The sequence below is a fragment of the Canis lupus genome, chromosome 29 (genome assembly GCF_011100685.1).
Source record: "Canis lupus familiaris isolate Mischka breed German Shepherd chromosome 29, alternate assembly UU_Cfam_GSD_1.0, whole genome shotgun sequence".
Lineage (NCBI taxonomy): Eukaryota > Metazoa > Chordata > Mammalia > Carnivora > Canidae > Canis > Canis lupus.
The window spans coordinates 17,336,643-17,355,097 of NC_049250.1; the positions used below are offsets into that span (position 1 = coordinate 17,336,643).

The window sequence follows — 18,455 nt, forward strand, 5'->3', positions numbered from 1 at the left end:
ATTTAGACTACAGAAATTAAAAGTTATGTTCACACAAAAGTCTCTACCATGCTTATGGAAATTATATTCATAGTCTCTAAAAATTATAACCAACTCCTGGCCTTTCATTGAGTAAATGGATAAACAGTGGTACATCTATACAATGAAATAGTCCTCAGCATTACAGAAGACCAAATTATTAATACATGCAAGAACTTCAATGAATCTCAAAGACATTATGCTAAGTAAAGGAAGGCAGTTTCAAAAAGTTTCATGCTGTATTATGCATTTCTATGACATTCTCAAAAAGGCAAAATTATAAGGACAAAAAAACTGTGGCTATCAGCTATTGTATAGGGAGGTAGGATATGTCTATAAAAGGATAGCATGAGGGAGAATTTTTAGAGAAAGTGGAAGAAATGTTTTGTATCCTAATTATGGTTGTAGTTACATGAATCTATACATACGTGTGTTTAAATTCATATAATTCTTAAAAAAGTCAATTTTACTCTATAATTTTAAAAACCCTCTACTTCTAACACCATCAAATATCAACTTTACTTCTATGAGACTGAATTAGATCTCACTGGATATAAGATAGAGATAACTAATTCTGGAGAATTAGGTAAATAGAATTTAGGTAATTGAAAGAAACATAGTTTTGCTATATCAAGCAGTAGAAAAATGTAAGTGGTATGGGGGAGGGGAGAGAGAAGATCTACTTAGTGAAGAGGCTAAATCATATAGATAGGCGATGAATGGAATTTTCTGAACCATTATACATGATTCTGCTCACATTTAAGCATGCAAGACTCTAAAGTGCATAAATAATTCCACGGCAACAAGTTACATTTTTTGGAATTCTCCATAAACACTTATATACTGTCAAAGATTTTTTAGTGATTCACCACTGTTTTAACAAGTTACTATAACTTCCTAACACACCATTCATAATTCCAAGAGAATCCCTTCCATACCTGAAGACACCAACATTGTTTTTTTTTAACTATCACCACTGAAATGTAACTCTTTTAATTTTCTGAAATATCTAATAAAAATTTGAATTTATTATAGGAATAATAACAATTTAGTCTTAATCGTGTGTATAAATATGTTTCCTCTATGGCTAGAAAATGGGGTTATAATTTTTTTCATTTGCAGTTTTTAGAGTTGTCAGTTCCAATTATATTAATTTAAAATTATTTTTGAGAATAGTTAAACAAATTATGGCATATCCATTTGATGGCATGTTACAGCCATAATAAGGAATAATGTACTGATATGAAATTATCCCTATTAGGAATTTAAAAAGTAAACTTCAGAATAGCAGGCAGGTTATTTGAGAAAATGGGGCCAAGTTTATATGCAAACATACACATGTAGTTACTTAGACTAAGTAAATATTTTTTAGAAGAATACAGAAGTGGGGAATTAGGTGCTCAAAGTGAGAATTGGGAGGTATTACCTGTGACCACTCTTTATCTTGTATATTTTGAGTCCTGTGAATGCATTACCTATTACAAAAATCAGTTAAAATAAAAATCATTCCCCTTCCCTTCAAAACAGAGTATCTATGTATTTAAAAGTTAATGCTTAGAAAAAAGAAGAAATAATAATTTAGTTTCCTTTTTGGGCCCCCGTAGTCTCACTCAATAGAAATGCACTGAAGAACAGATTTCTCATTGTACATGTTTGATGCAGTTTTTATTTTCCTCACACAAATCTGAAATGTGTAGGATCCTTTGAATACTCTAATACCTTGCTATTCAAAGTATCGTCCAAGGACCATACTATTGTATGGTTCAGGGAACTGGCTAGAAATGCAGAATCCTTGTGCCCTACTCTAGACCTACCAAATCAGAATCAGCACTTTAACAAAATCCTCCCAGAGGACTTATGTGCACTTCTAGTGGGAGAAGTACTACTTCAAACAGCAGGGTGGAGTTGGATAGAGACAGTGCCAATAGCCCTAGGATCAATGGTCTAGGCAAATCAATGGTCTATCAGGGTACAGAGAGAAAGGTCACCGAACAGGCTGCAGTGAAGTTTGCTGAAGAACCAAAAAGAATCTTAGATCCTAGAACTGTGATGAATCACTAAATTCTACTCCTGAAAGCAATATTAACTAGAATTTAAATAAAGATTTGGGAAAAAAAAGAAAGAGCCTAAACTTAAGGTCAAAAGGGAAATAAATCCTAGCTCCTGGGTGTAAATAAAAATGCAATTTATTTTCTATTTCATCTGTTACTACCCAAAGGATATGAACAGAATCATCATGAGCCCCTCCAAAAGATGCATCCATTAGCTGTTTTAAAAGCCAAACCAAAATACACTAAAACTTTTGATAAGCCTCTATTCAGTTTTATCAAAACTTGCTTCTGGCCTTCTCCCCATCCCACCACCATTTAGCCAATAGTAAGAGGGAGTCATCTGAACTAGAAGTAAATTCATATCACTTCTACATGCAAATACTTTTCAATGGCTTCCCATTTTACTCAGAGTAGGAGTTAGAGTCCTAACACAAACCTACAAGAGTCTGTGCAATGCACCTACCCCCAAGTCACTCAACTATGCTCTCCTTGGCTTACTCAGCTCCAGCCACATTGATCTCCTTGCTATCTCCTGAATTTGTCAAGTGTTTTCTACTTCCAGATCTTTGCACTTATTCCCTCTTCATAGGATCCTTTTCTTTCAGATAATCCATGGTTCATTTCCATCAGTTCTCTGCTCAAGAGTCATCTGATAATTGAGGCCTTCCCTGACCACATTCCTCCATCTCTCTTACTCTGCTTTATTTTTTCCCATAGCATGGACCACCCTTTCTCACATACCTACTTATTGTTTTGATTTTTTTCCTCTCTAGAATAGAACCTTCTCAAAGGTTAGAACTTGAACTATTGCTAAATCTCCAGTGCCTAAAAGAGAGATAGTTGTTGAATGAATGAATGAGTGAGTGAGTGAGTGAGTGAGTGAATGAATGAATGAATGAATGAAAAAAGAACCAACAATTGGTCTGGTCTTAAGTCTTCTTCGGGTGCCATAACAAAATACCATAGACTAAATGGCTTAAACAACAGAAATCTATTGCTCTCAGTTCTGGAAGCTGGAAGTCCAAGATCAAGGTCCTGTCCAGTTTGGTTCCTGGTGAGGACCCTCTTCTTGGCTTGCAGATGGATGCCTTCTCACTGTGTCTTTGCATGACCTTCCTTAGTGCATGCATGTGAGATCTCCACTCTCCACTTCTTATAAGGCCACCAATCCTATCAAATTAGGATCCCACCCTTATGACCTCATTTAACCCTAAAAACTATATCTCCAAATGGTCATGTTTAGGGTTGGGATTTCAACATATGAATTTGTGTGTGGTGGGGTATAATTCAGTCCATAGCAGATTTCACAATTAGTTTATTTTTATTAAAGAAATTGCCGTTAGACTGCATTTTCTTTTTAATCCTTATCCCATTCAATGATGCATCTGGTATGTATTTTAGCATAACTTCCCATGAACAAAAGTGCTGCAGCCAGGAGATGCCATTTGATATGATTCTCCCTTGGTGTGGGGGTAACTCTGGACACGGAGAGGTAAAGGCTTGTACTAGGTCTCTCACAGCCAATAATCAGATGTCCCTTTTTTTCAATATTGAAGAAAAAAAGGAAAAAAGAATTTGGGGTGTTTGTTGCAGTTACTGCTCAGTCCCTTATCTTCCTTGATTTGGAACTTGAATGAAATGCTACTTTACGAAATACAAGGTAATTGCAGCTGCTCTGAAATGCTGTATGTCCACACCATAGAGCAGTGCAGAAATCTTTCCTGTTTGCCAATCACTTCTGCAGTTGTGTATTAGGAATAACTTAGAAATACATTTAAGCAAACTGCCTTTCTTCAAGTATTGTAAATCTCCTTACTGTAGGAATTATTATTATTTAACCGTGGTCACTAGAATCATCTATGGACAAGCTTCAGCATACAGATGCCAAACTCTTTTCTTGACCAAATTCTACTCAGGCTCCTCTAAGTCCTCTTCTCAATCAGGCCTCAACCTTGGTCTGTAAAACCTACAGACTCTGCCTAAATTATTTCATCCATGCTTCGGCTCCCTCACCTCATCCTCCACACACACTAAGAGACTTGAAGAAACACTAGCATAGTTTCTAACAGCTCAAGACGGCATCTCTGGGATCATAACAGCAGCCCCCTTAAATTCCTGCTGGAGAAAGCTCAATGCTGTCAGGAGATTTTACTGTTTATTTTAGCCAAAACCTGGTGACAGGCAGATAGGGCCCCTTAACCCTCTCTTAGAGCAGTTACTTTAGAAAGCTTGCAACTATAAATCTTTTCTGTCCCTTTGAGATGTAAATCTCTACCACCTAGAATAGTCTTCTCAAGAATCTTTTTTTTTTTTTTTTTAAGAATCTTTTTTTGAGATGCAAACTTTCAAAATGCTAACTCTTGCCCTACCTCCCAGTCCCCTACAGGGGGGTAGGGGCCTAACTTTGGTGGCTGCAGGATGCTCTAACTTGTTCTTCTGCCTCTTGCTTTAAAGATAGGAGAAGTTTGAATCACCTGGCTGGCTCAGTGGGTGGAACATGTGACTCTCGATCATGGGGTTGTAAGTTCAATACCCGTGTTGGGTGTAGAGATTACTTAAAAAGAATATCTTAAAAACAAACAAAAAAGATAGGAAAAGTTTGTTTCTCCTCTGAATAAGTGCCAGTTATCAAACCCAGATGGCTTAACACATCTAGATGCTTGTTTTGACAAGCTGGTTTCAGTTCATGCTGGACCTTCTTCTCTATCTCAATAGTTATTGCTAAATAAAATCTACCCTTATTGCTTTAACTAGGATCCAGATTTGAGAAGTCTTTGACAAGATCAACCCCAGAGATTTTGTTTTACTGGATCTAGGTTGGGGCCTAGGTATCAGGAGTTTATAAAACCTCCAAAGAAGTCTTCTGAGGCACAGTGAGGATCGTGAATAACTGCTAATGGACCTTGGTTCTGAAAGTGGGGTCTCTGGACCAACGATATTACCTTCATCTTTTGGGAACTTGTCAGAAAAACAAATGCTTAGATCTCACTCCAAACTTACTGAGTCTGACACCCTGAGGGTAGGGCCCAGCAATCTGTGTTTTAACAAGATCCTGTGATTCTGATGGAATAAAGTTTGAGCACTATTGTTGCAGAGGGTTAAATTTGCTCCATGAAATATAATTAGGATTTGGTTAGTTAACTTGTGACTTGGAGCCTAGTTATGTCAGTAAACATTAACCTGAAGAATGTGCCTGGAAAATTCCTATTTTCACTCCACTCCTTCCCCCTCCTTTTTCTCCCCATTCAGTTTTTTTCTGAAATGAGAGCTTGAAGGATCTTGGTCCACCAACGCTCTTAGAAACCTTCACTAATCCTTGAAATTATAATACAGTTGCTAATGGCTGTGACAAAATTGGCCTTTGGAAACGGTGAGTAGAATCAAAAGTTTATGAAATTCTCATCCTCCTCCCTTTAAAAATTCCTAAGTGGGATCCCTGGGTGGTGCAGCAGTTTAGCGCCTGCCTTTGGCCCATGGTGCAATCCTGGAGACCTGGGATCGAGTCCCACGTCGGGCTCCCGGTGCATGGAGCCTGCTTCTCCCTCTGCCTATGTCTCTGCCTCTCTCTCTCTGTCTCTCTCTCTGGGACTATCATAAATAAATAAATAAAATTTAAAAATTCCTAAGTATCCTAGAATGTGTTCTTTGGCTAACATTTTTATAGCTGGGTATTTATTTCAGAAAGAAAGCATTGGAAAGAAAAATGGTTGTATTTGTATATGACTGCCTTTCCTTCCTACTTTGTTAGATGAAAATCAAGTATGTTTGGTTCCAAAATTTGGAGCATGAGGCCTTTGTGAGCCTCTTCCTTCTTACCACCAGAGAGCAGAAGGGATGCTACAGATGCTGGCAACCATTCCTTCTTGATGGAGAAAGAAGGTCATTGAGAGAGGGTACAAGAAAAATGATTATATGTTTCTACTTTCTGCTCTCTCCAGTGACAGACAGTCATGGCTCTTTTAATTCATTCCTTCATTACATTTGCAAATGGAAAAACATATTCCACAAAAAAAGTCTCTGCTTCTGGAAACATTCATTTCAGGGGGAAAAAAAAAAAGGTATGAGGAAGCTTTATTTTGGGCAAATATATTCTCATTTTTCCAAGTTACACATTTATGTAGATTTGCAAAATAAATGAAAAAAATATTTACTTTTATACACACAGAGAATTCATCCAAGGAATAGAAAATAATCCTTAACTTTGGAAACAAACAGATTTTGACAAAGGAGATATCACTTTGTATGTTTTACATTAGAGTTTTTATTTTGTAAACATGTACTAGTTTTTAGAGTTTTGCCTCACCCAGGGCAAATTAGCAATATAATTTGGAGAGGTGCCATTCCTGAAAGGCGGCAACAATTTATGTTCTCTGAGAAATATGAGACCCACTTATTCTTCAAACAACCAAAGTGCTTGTGGGAAATTTGCTTCGTTTTCACTTATATCAATGTTTCTTTTACCTGGCTTTGAAATTCTTCAATAACTGCCTTCAACGAGTCTCAAATCCAGCTTGAACTATCATTGCCTCATTCAGCTGAGCATTAGAGCCAACAGGTTAAACCGGTCTCCCAGAATATGCCCATTCCCTGCCCTCCAAGTTTTAGCAGACTGAAATGAGCTCAGCAGGAGAGGCAAGGGTGGTCTCTGCTCAGCTGAAAAAGATTATTGTTTCCCTACCCTGCTTCTCCAGGGATATTATCCACCAATCCACCTTGAAATCCTAGAGACATTTCTACAAGGTTCATTACACCACGTCATTAAGCAACAGGTCCTGCTAGTTAAACCTTTAAAAAAAAATTGTAGCAGCAAGCCATAATTTTAGTAGCATTTCCTAATTCCAGGCTGTGACACCCGCGTGTGAACTTTCACATTAAGACTGGTGGTATTGGAGAAAGAAAACTCTAAAGTTTTTGAAACCTTTTGACTGTCAATATTCGTGGGTAGGAGAAGCTGAAGAAGAAATCACTGTTCTGTAACTTAATATATGAATATGTTTTATTTTAACAAGCTCTCCATGCTGAACGTTGTGGATATACATCTCATAGGGAGATAAGGTGAGATACCAGTCTTCAAAAAACTGCCAATGGGGTCAGAATGGAGGAGGTAAGCATGTAAAACAGTAACTAATTAGTTGGGAAGCAGGATGAAATAAGTGATAATATAAAGATTTAGGGTTAGAGCTAAGGGACCAAGGAGCCAGGAATCATCAACCATGGGCCCTGACTGGAAGGAGGTTCTAGGCAGCAGCACCAATGGTGTACAGACCCCAAGTTCAAATAAACACAGTGTAAGATGAGAAAGCAAGACTCAAAGGGAACCAATTCAATATTATACATGCAAGTCCTTGGCACATGGTTTCACTGATTGTTGCAAAGAGCAGTTGGCATTTGAACTGAGCTCTGAAGGATAAAACAATTTTAAAATGAAGAGAAGGGGGCAGCCCGGGTGGCTCAGTAGTTTAGCGCCGCCTTCAGCCCAGGGTGTGATCCTGGGGACCCAGGATCGAGTCCCACATCGGGCTCCCTGCATAGAGCCTGCTTCTCCCTCTGCCTGTGTCACTGCCTCTCTCTCTCTGTCTCTCATGAATAAATAAATAAATAAATAAAACCTTAAAAATAAAATGAAGAGAAGGGTATTCCAGCTGAGGGAATAGCATGAGATGGAGAGTAGACAGTTTGAGGCTCAGGAGTGAGATGGAGGATTGAAGGGTTGAGAGTGTGCTCCAGATAAACTGCCTGGAGAGAGAAAACCGGATGTGGGAAGAATTTAGGTTAGACAAAGCACTGGGAGCCTTAGGTAACATGCCTTATTAGAGTTTGGAGCAAATGTAGAAGAGGTGGCTGGTTTACTGCCCCCTTCAGAGATATCTCTCCTCTGGTCCACCTAGCCTGATGAGAAATTACCAAAGGAGAATAAGAAAGCCAGCATGTTGCAACTAACAAGGACACTTCGAGTCTCCTTAGTGTTGTAATGGATTGTGAAATAATCCATCGCTTCTACCCACTTAGATCCCTCTCCTGCCAGTGCCACCCTCTCTTCTAAGGGTGGCAAAACCCATTGCACCATCTCATCATGTCTGACAACCTCCCTTCCAACCAGGTCAGAAGGCTACAGCCACCAAGCACCACAGAGGAAACTCAAGTGAGGGAATTATGTCAGAAAGTGGTGCACACTCTCCTGTAGAGGGAATGCCATGCTTTGCCCTTTAAGGAATTCTATGGAAAAGATGCATGTCAGCTGATGTATACAGATGGTGCCTGGTCCTCTGCAGGTCCTCAATAAATATATATATATATATTTTTTGGTCCTCAATAAATATTAAATTGAGTTTTAGTCGCTTGTAAGTTATTGAAATAAACTGCCACTTTTTGTTGTGTGAGTCTTCATAAGTCAATTTTCTCAATAAGCGATATTAAGAACTTGAACAATTAGGGTGTTGTCAGTTTTTAGCCTAAATGCTCAAATTTACCCCTGCCTTCATTACCATTTTAGTATTATTTGAAAAATAAACACAAGATTTTTCCCAATTACAAACGTAGTATGTATATATTATATAGAATCTGGAAAGTATAAAACTCTCACTCTTTTAAAGTCCCCCCAATAAACAATAATGAGACTCACTGTATTAGTTTCCTACTGCTACTGTAACTAATTCCTACAGATTTAGTGCCTTAAAACAACTCAATTTATTGTATAGTTCTGGAGGTCAGAAATCTGATCCAAGTCTCAATGGCCTAAAGTCAAGGTGTCAGCAGGGCTGTGTTCATTCTGGAGGCTTTAGGGGAGAATCTATTGTTTTTCCTTGTCCAGCTCATCAAAGTAGCCTACATTCTTTGGCTTGTGGCTTCCTCCATCTTGAAAGCCAGCAACTTTGCATCTCTCTGATGACTCCTCCATACTCACTCTCCATACTCTGACTCTGTTCTGCCTTCCTCTTCCACTTTTAAGGACCCTTGTGATTACATTGGGCCTACCAGAACAACCCCGGATAATCACAGATAATCTATTCACTGATTAGCATTTGAAATCTTAATTCCTCTTACCATGTAAAGCAACATTCACGGATTCCAAGGATTAGGACATAGATATCTTTGGGGCTGGAGGAGTGTCATTATTCTATCATACTCAATTTCTGTTCAGTATCTGTAATCATAAACATAAAAAAAAGATGTATTTATTTGAGAGTGAGTAAGAGAGCATGAGTGGGGGGAGGGGCAGAGGGAGAGAATCTTCAAGCAGAATCCCCACTGAGCATACAGCCCAATGTGGGGGTGCCTGGGTGGTTCAGCCATTGGGCATCTATCTGCCTTTGGCTCAGGGCATGATCCTGGAGTCCTGGGATGGAGTCCCACATTGAGATCGTTATATGGAGCCTATTTCTCCCTTTTCCTGTGTCTCTGCCTCTCTCTCTCTGTCTCTCATGAATAAATAAATAAAATGTTAAAAAAAGAAAAAAATAGAGCCCAAAGTGGGGCTCCATCTCACTATCCATGAGATTATGACCTGTGTCAAAACCGAGAGTTGGCCCCCAGCTCTCCCAGAGCCACCCAGGCACCCCAGTAATCATAAACATTATAATTTCCTAATATTTGTCAAGTTCACATGTATGCAAATATGTACTCTATGTAATAGACTACTCCTCATTTTAAAATAATGTCATCTATGCTGGGAGTGAAGTTTTTTGAATAACTGTAGACCATGGTTTTAGTTTTCTGAATAACATGAAGGTCATTCTCTACTGGCTTATAATCAATAAAGCTACTTTGAATATAATAAGTGTACTGAAGAATCAGTAAAGAAGCCTCTGACTAATTCCCTTTTCTCCATTCAGAAGCCAGTGGCAGTGGAGGGAATGCATTAGTGTATGTTGACTTAGGAGTTGGTCGAATTTGGCAAGGAAGTTTTAAAACTTTCTTCCTGGGAGGAAGAGCTGTTCCAATAAAAACAGGATCTGTTGGCAGTAGTGAAACCTGGATGTGTTCACACTTACAACACAACCTTGTATTAAACATACTGAGCCTACTGAGTTCTGGGGAAAAGAAATTATTTATATATCCTAATAATTTGTGTCTGAATGGGCAACTATTTCCTTTCTCCTGCAGTGCTCTAAGATTACAAAATGTAAAGAATAGTACTCTTCATATCAGATATTTTTCTGCTGGCAGTTACTTATGAGTCATCATCAAAGATTTTTATAGGATTGTCCTCACAGCCTATTCTCTAGGTAGAGAGCAGAAAGCAGTATAGCAAATCATTTTTGAAAATAAAATTCAAAATGGCAATATCTGTTTGAGTAATCAAGTAAAAATCAAGAAAACCATTTGGAGTTTACTTTGAGTAACTTAATTATAACTGTGAAGGATATGCGTTTATTTATAGAGCACCTTCTGCCCAACGACTGTAAATCACTAAATTACTATGTTATCCCTTGAAAGACAAGTAGGAAGAGACATTTTGGTATCTGGTGATAAGGGATTTGATCTCTCATTCCAACTTCCCCTCTTTTCTCATCCCCCCAATTCCAAAGTGGTATAAGGATAAGCAGCAACTAAGGTCATATATGGGTGACAAATAATAGGAGGCCCTTGCTGGTTTTGTTGTTGTTGTTGTTTTAAAGATTTATTTATTTGAGAAGGAGAGTAAAAGAGAGCGTCCAAGTGCAGACAGGGGGATGGGGCAGTGATAAAGAAATCTCCAGACTTCCTGCTGAGCACCGAGCCAGCACCAGCTGCTTGATCATGACCTCAATCCAAATCAGGAGTCTGACTTATTAACCGACTGAGCCACCCAGGCACCCCAGGAGTCCCTTCCGGATTTACTCCACGTGTGACCTGGGGTCTCCCTGTCCCCTGAGGTTTAGAGAAAAATGCAATCAATCCCTCAGTTCCAAGGCTTGAGGCCGATTTCTCTAAATTCCTGGGCAGTTTACAATCTCAAAGTCACCTCTAGCTCCACACTTTGGCTTCCTTACTTTGTGGGTCTCAAGGTCTCAGGTTGTGCTTCTGCCCCGGGGCGGGGGGGGGGGGGGCACACGGACTCAGGGGGGCGTTCAGGCTCTTTCCCGGGTTCCCCAGGGCTCCCCCCGCCCCGCAAGCGCCACCCCCACAGCGCGGCCTGCGCCTTCAGTCGCCTCACCCAGACCCCGCCAAGGGAATTTGCACTCCGCCCCCCTCCCTCCTTCACCTGGTGCCCCAGTTTTAGGTCAACAGCGACTGGGCTCCTCCCTCTCAGAGGCTAAGCAAATTCCTCTCGTCTTATCACGCAGAACCAGAACCGGGCAGGGGTTTCTTTTGTTCCCTCAGCACCTTCCCAGCCCCGGGTGCTCACCTACTCCCCAAGGCCCCTCAGCTATTTCCTAAGAATTGTACCGCCAGCTCTTAAGATAAAACATAGAGGGTTGAAATTTTTATCATTCTAAAGCTCCAGTGTTTTCAGCCCAGAGAAGACCAATGCTTCTTTCATTCAGCGAATACTGTTCTGTGTTTTTATTTTATGCCAGGCATCATCACCAGAGCTGGGACCCCAGCCGGGGCTTAGACCCAGTCCTGGCCCCCACGGAGTTTGTTTAAAACCTCCCTCCTCCATAAGGCAAACAGTGTGTGAATAATTAACAACCCTGGTAAATACCACAAAGGAAAATCGCTGAGTATTATCTGGAAGGGCGTGGCTGTGGCAGAGAGGGGGCGAGAGCTAAGGGAAGTTTTCCCCTGATGACTTTTAATTTGCCCAGGATTAGAACAGGCTGTTTTACTCCTGGGCCAACGTTCTTCTCTCTGCAAACGCTGCTTCTGAAGACACAGCTGAGACAGGAAGGACGCCCTTGGTTAAGTTTCTGTCTTGAATTAACTAGTCAATTCAATAAACACTTATTGAGGGGGCTGGCATGTACCTGATATTGTGCTAACAGTGTAAGAATTTATGTATAGCCTAAAGAGGGGTGACAGAAAAAAAAATACCCCAAACAAACGAAAACCACAAAGAATGGAGAATGTTTTCAGATAGTATGAAGTGCAGTAACTGAAAAACAATGGCAGGGTAGGCAGTGGTAAAGGAAGTGCAGAAACCTAGACCGTGAGTGCCTCTAGCTAAAGGTGAGCTATGCTCAAAGTTCCTGAGGCAGAAAGAAACACATTATTGGCTTGTTTGACCAGGGAGAAAATTCTAGAACATCTAGAAAATCTAGAACAAATGAGAGGAAGAGGGGTAGGAGGTTCTTGGTGTAGAGCCAGAACCCAGCTTACGCAGAGTTTTATAGGCTGTGGAAAGAGTTAAGGTCTTTCCCTCTGCCCAAGAGCCCAGGAGTAAAATGTAAGGGAGTGACTTGCCCGATTTGTATTGCAAGAGATGGTTCCAGGTACAGGATAGAGAATAAATTGTTTATCACCTTTTTATGATAACCCCAAACATTTATTTGAGACAGGGAGACTTCATGAAAGGAACCCACGAAAGACTGCTTTATTGTTGCCTCTATTCTTGCTAGGATCTACACCCCCACCTCACATGTGCCTTATATAACAGATAATGTATGTTCTCCTTGTAAAGGTCAAGGAGTTAATGATTTCCTTGGAGTCTTCCAGCACAACAGAGAACATCTAAGTGACCTGGAGGGGTCCTCATGAACTGAATGTTTTCTAAGACTAATGACTCACCAAGAGCCCTGGCTCTAGGGCATATGTGACTAATGGGGGACACCTAAACATTTGTCTTTGTTCCTGGATGCCTGTGAAGACATGTGCACTGGACCACAATCCTCAATAAAAACCCCAGATCCTAAGCAAAGACAAACTCACTCTCCTTCTCAAGTCTGCCAGATGCTCTGTTACTGCACTCTCTCTTGGTCTTCAATAAACTCTATTCTCCCTTCCTCTTGGCTCACAATCAGTTTCTACCCTGTGTAAAGCCAAGGACCCTCTTCGTTCGTCCTGTTGTAACTCTCTCTGGATCCTCGGACCCAGCCAGCCTGCATCGTATTGATGCAGAATTCGTTAAATTGTGATATATACATATAATGGAATATTATGAAGGGCTAAAAATGGTGATATGTCTATTATTGGCATGGAAAGATGTCTACATTATAGTAACTGGGGAAAATAATTAGGTTATAGTACAATGACCATATGAGCTTTAAAAAGTCTGAAAACCAAAAATGTTTGTATTATTTATCTCCAAGTGATGACAATATGAAATGTTTTCTCTTCATTTTTGCTTACCTATATTTTCTAGTTTTTCTACCAGAGTAATGAAAAAAGACAGATAAAAATCAGTTCATGAGAGAGAAGATTAGAATGTGGCCTGATAGAGAAAACATTTAAATACAGTAATGTGGCATTTTCATTTATGGAGAATTATATTTATAGCTTACTTCAAAACATGAATACTTCGTAGCACATTTCAAATGTTATTCCATAAAATTTATGATGAAAGACTAGAAGTGTGATCACAGATATTATTCCTTAAAATTAAAGTTCACAGTATTTCTCCTTTCCCTGCATGCATCATTGTCTTTGATCATACATTTTCTCAGACCCAATGTGAAGTTTTTCCCCCACTTGAGTGACAATTTTAGGGAGTGCTTCTGACTGTGTTGCCTTGCTTTATTTTTTAATTTGGAATTAGAAAATAGTTCTATCATTGTCCCACTTAAAATGTCCAATAAAAACAATTTGAAAAATAGGTAACTACAACTCATTGAAATATATCTGAGCTCCTTGATACCTTTCATGAGTTTTTCCTCTATTTTTGCTCTGAAAGTTGCATAATTTGAGACTTCTTTTTGTTCAATGTTTACATAATTGGGTGATGTTTTAAGTCCCTCAAATATTAGCTATTTAATAACAGTAGCACACCCAAATGTTGACGGGCCGGTATTTATGATTTTCTGACAGTAGCAGTGTGGGGTTAAGTTTCCTGCAATCTTGGTCTTTCTGAACTCTCTTTGTTAATTTCAAAGGATTCCTGAATTTTACATTTCATATCATGTTTTACAATAGTAGATTGCTGTGAATGTAATCAGGTTTTTTACTTAAATGCTTGTAAAAACTGAAGGTTATTTTTCTTGTTGTTCATTCCTGTCTTTTTTTTTTTAATAATCCGAATTTTATTTTATTTTTTTTATTTTTTATGATAGTCACACAGAGAGAGAGAGAGAGGCAGAGACATAGGCGGAGGGAGAAGCAGGCTCCATGCACCGGGAGCCCGATGTGGGATTCAATCCCGGTCTCCAGGATGTGCCCTGGGCCAAAGGCAGGCGCCAAACTGCTGCGCCACCCAGGGATCCCTCATTCCTGTCTTTTTGAAGTGATTTTCGGTCATTGTGGTATAAAGTAACTTGGATTTCCTAGGTTCTCCAGTGATTTGTGTCTGTAATAATTTAAAATATACTACGTGGAAGATACCTTATTAATTGTGCTAAAGGAAAAGTGCAAGTAAATAGCTATTTTAATAGCTAGACATCTTTAATGCTTTCAGATTCAGTAGCTGTAGAGATACCCCTTCATTAGACCAAAGTGTTGGTAAGTAGAGGTCCTTGGTGGCAGTTTCTGAAAAATGTTTTATAACATTTGTAACAACTTTGCTTTATTATAGTTTATGTAGGCTATCATACTCTGAAAACAGCTTTTTTTTTTTTTAAAGCAAAACCATGTGCTATTGGTAGAGCAAAGGTATATTTCAATTTATATGATCATAGTGATGAATTCAAATTTAGTGGAGTATGAATTAATCATAGCCATGAGATTTTACCACTACCTTTTAATTTTTCTTTTCTTTTTTCTTTTCTTTTCTTTTCTTTTCTTTTCTTTTCTTTTTTTTTAGAGAGAGAGAGAGAGGAAGAGAGCCTGGGGTGGGAGCAGAGGGAGAGGGAGACAGAGACTCTCCTCAAGTAGACTCCATGCCCCATGGGAAGCCTGATGCAAGGGTTGATCTCAAGACCCTGAGATCATGACCTGAGCTGAAATCAAGAGTCACATGCTTAACCACCCAGGGGCCCGAAACATGTTACTTTTTAAACAACCTCATTTAATGAAAACTATATTACAAGGTTACCTAGCCACAAGGTTACCTAGCCACGGAAATGCTGTACCTTTGGTTTATCTCAGAATCTAAGTCACCACTAGCATTTTTGTAAAGTTTTACGGTTTTCAAAGTCATTTCACATATATAATGGATACAATGTGTCCTTAAACTTTAGGTGGTAGACATGTAAAATAATAATAATACACAGCATTTATTATCTCATGAAGCCTAACTTCTCAGCAGCCATAGTTAAAGACCAGGTGACAGACTTGCTAACCTTGAACTTGTTCATGACCAAAGCAACAACTTAACAGTTTTTTAGTCCAGTCAGCATCAAATACCTTCTATTTGTAGGCACCAGCACAGAACTTGAGGAATGTGATTAAAATTAACTCCTGCTTTCAAGAGGCTTGCAATAAAATAATTTTTAATCAACTAATCACAATATGAATTAGAATGGCAAATATTCAATAGAGGCACATTTATGGAAATAAAAGAAAATGAGTTTTAACAAGAAAGATCAAGGAAAACTTTTCAAAGTAGTGGTATTTGATCCATGTCTTATTAAAACACACACACACACACAGATACACACCCCTACCAGAATCATCATTCAAAGAAATCTGCTTAGGAGACTTTTCATTCCAATGAATTGGTTGGTGATCAAGATATTCTAGAAATCCCCTATAGATGCCCTGAGTCACAGGATAATCAACTCCATTTCATTGTAGTCATACTTAGTTTCAGTACGCTGCCCACTGGCCAGCTCAAGCAGATAACCAGTTATTTCTCTGAAGGGAGAAATATTATCTGGAGCCCAGGATACCTTGGCCTCTCCCATTTCTTTGTGGTTTGAAGAGAAAGGAAGGATATTTCTGGGAATTTATAGACCTTTCTGTAACAGAGTTTTGTTTTGTCTGCCATTGAGCCTACATGACCTGTGGAAGGTGAGAAACAGTTGCTGGCATGAAAGAGGCAAGCTTATCTTCAGTGGAAATATTTAGTCCTCAACAAGATAAGGATGTTCAGCAACATGTAAGTGGAGATTTCTATCATTTCCTCTAAACTTTGCTTCATATAAAAGGGTATCTGTTTTTATTTTGTGTACAATTAAAACAAATGAGTTTTCTCAGAGAAGCATTTGTTGAAATTTGGAAACTGGGATATAGCATAAGTCACCTAATCTTCATGTCAGATGCTGTGCATCTTACCATGCCGCCAGGGATGGAAAAAAAAAATTTTCCCCCTTGTTTGTGGCTACTAATCCTAACAAGACCAAAGGTACAGGGAACATCTGAAATTATTTGGAATTACACTGCAATTTTGTATAATGTCCAAACTTAGAATAGGAAAGGTAGAAGAGAGTATATTAAAAAGTAGGTAAATAAAGAAAGAAGGATGAGTTAAGCAGTGGAGGAAGAGAGGAGAGAGGAAAAACTATTGTAAATGGAAGAAATAGGCTCATATTGAAGATGCTACACATCTATCACTGCTTTTAAATATGCTAACTTACACAGAACTTTTGAGGTTCCCCGTACTTTTGTGAATGGGATTTGAACAGAAACTCACAATGGGGGAAATTTCTTGGGATAGCATTTTTTAAAGTGGGTTTTGAGCCCTATATTCTTGAAGAAGGCAGGCCCTTGGATCAAATTTGATGGTTTCTATTTGACGATAATCTTCTAAAATGTTAACGTGAGCATATTATGAAACGCTAGATGACTATAACAGAATATTGTCTAATAGTTTCATGACAATATTTAGTTTTATCTTTACTATTGGGTAGGTGTAAAATAGCATTGAGTTACTCTAATTCTCATGGGGCTGATGATAAGAGTAGTGGTTAGCTTAATAAATAATGTATTCGTACTAAATTGCCAAGTAAAGGCCAAATGAGTTATTCTGTGCTTGTAAGAAGAATAATGTCTGGCCAGAGAAAAGTAGTGGGAAAACAGAGTCATCTGAGGGGAGGCATATTTAGATAGTGGCACAGGAACCCAAGAGAGCCCATCTTAGTTGTGGGCACCACTGTCTCATTGCAAATGGCAATTTGGTTTCAGAAAAAGAGATAATCACATTGTTAATTTGAGTTTTATTCATTTTTCTGGTTTTGTAATTTGAATTTGTAAGTTTATTTTGTAAGTTTATTTTGGACTTAAAATTATATGAAGGTCAAAAAAATTATATGAAGCCCCCCAAAATTATATGAAGCCCATAAGTGTAAGATATTTGTAATTTGTTTTAAGTTTATACATGTTTAAATAATAGCATAGTAAACACATATTAAGGCCAGTGTGAGACTGAAGGAGTCATTTTAATTTTTAAATTTATTTTATTTATTTTTTTAAGTTTTAATTTTAATTCCAGTTAACATGTGGTGTTATATTAGTTTCAGGTGTACAATATAGTGATTGAACAATTCCATATACGTGAGGAGTCTTATTTTTAAAAGAGGTCTGTTTACTACTCAGGTTTGAGAAATGAAGTTCTAAACTGTAATAAGTGCAGTATTATGCTAATATTATGGCTAAATAATATCAAACCATGAACCAATAATATTAAACTGTAACATTCTGTGAAACTTGAATCATGTTTGACTATTGGCTTATTACTGTTCATTCATAGGTGCTGCATATTCATCTCCAGTTACTCCTTTCAGAGCAATGGGTTTTAGTATCTTTGCTTTCATTTTTTCATTTTTTCTTTTTCTTCTCCTAGTAGGTCTAAAAACAATTTTTTAGTGATAAAAAGCATTGGCCATTTAATATATGGAATTATTGAATCACTATATTGTACACCTGAAACTAATATAACACTGTATCTTAATTATACTGGAATTAAAATAAGAAGAAAGGCATTGACCATTTAAAATGTTTATTCATTAGAAGACACAGTTTAAAGGAAAACTCGACTATAAGTGGACTCATTCTATAACATCTACCAAATGGTTGGAGATGCTGGCAAGTGACACTGTGTATGCTCCCCCTCCACCTTGATAGCACCAACAAGAGCAAAAGTCTGAGTGTTCTAGCTAGCCCACTGCTTCAGGGAGCCTTGGTCCCCTAGCTCACTGCAGCCTCAGCTGTCCCCCGAAATGGCCACCCACCCACCCATGACCACTGGAACTCTAGTCATCTGACCAAGGTGGCTTCAGAGAGACACACACTAGAATATACCCCGGGATGAGCCCACTACAGCTCTAGCCATCCCACCAAGGCAGCCCAAATACAATGTGTCCCAGAACCCACAGCTTACACCCTCTACAGCCCCAGTCAGCTAGTCAAAACTGCCAAGCACATCAAGTCTCCACAGGGGACATTCCTATACAAAGTTATTCCTTCAAGACTGGGAGAAGTAGCTGTTTCACCTAA

General features: G+C 38.7%; 1 long non-coding RNA gene across 4 annotated transcripts in view; it reads left to right on the top strand.

Moving 5' to 3' along the window:
- Positions 1-5,303: 5,303 nt before the first annotated feature.
- Positions 5,304-18,455, top strand: part of LOC119866710 — a 101,036-nt gene continuing 87,884 nt past the window's right edge. For all 4 annotated transcript variants that reach the window (XR_005381072.1, XR_005381073.1, XR_005381071.1 and 1 more), the window contains exons 1-3: positions 5,304-5,439; positions 7,079-7,173; positions 16,013-16,119. This is a non-coding gene — a long non-coding RNA (uncharacterized LOC119866710). The remainder of the gene's footprint in view (positions 5,440-7,078; positions 7,174-16,012; positions 16,120-18,455) is intronic.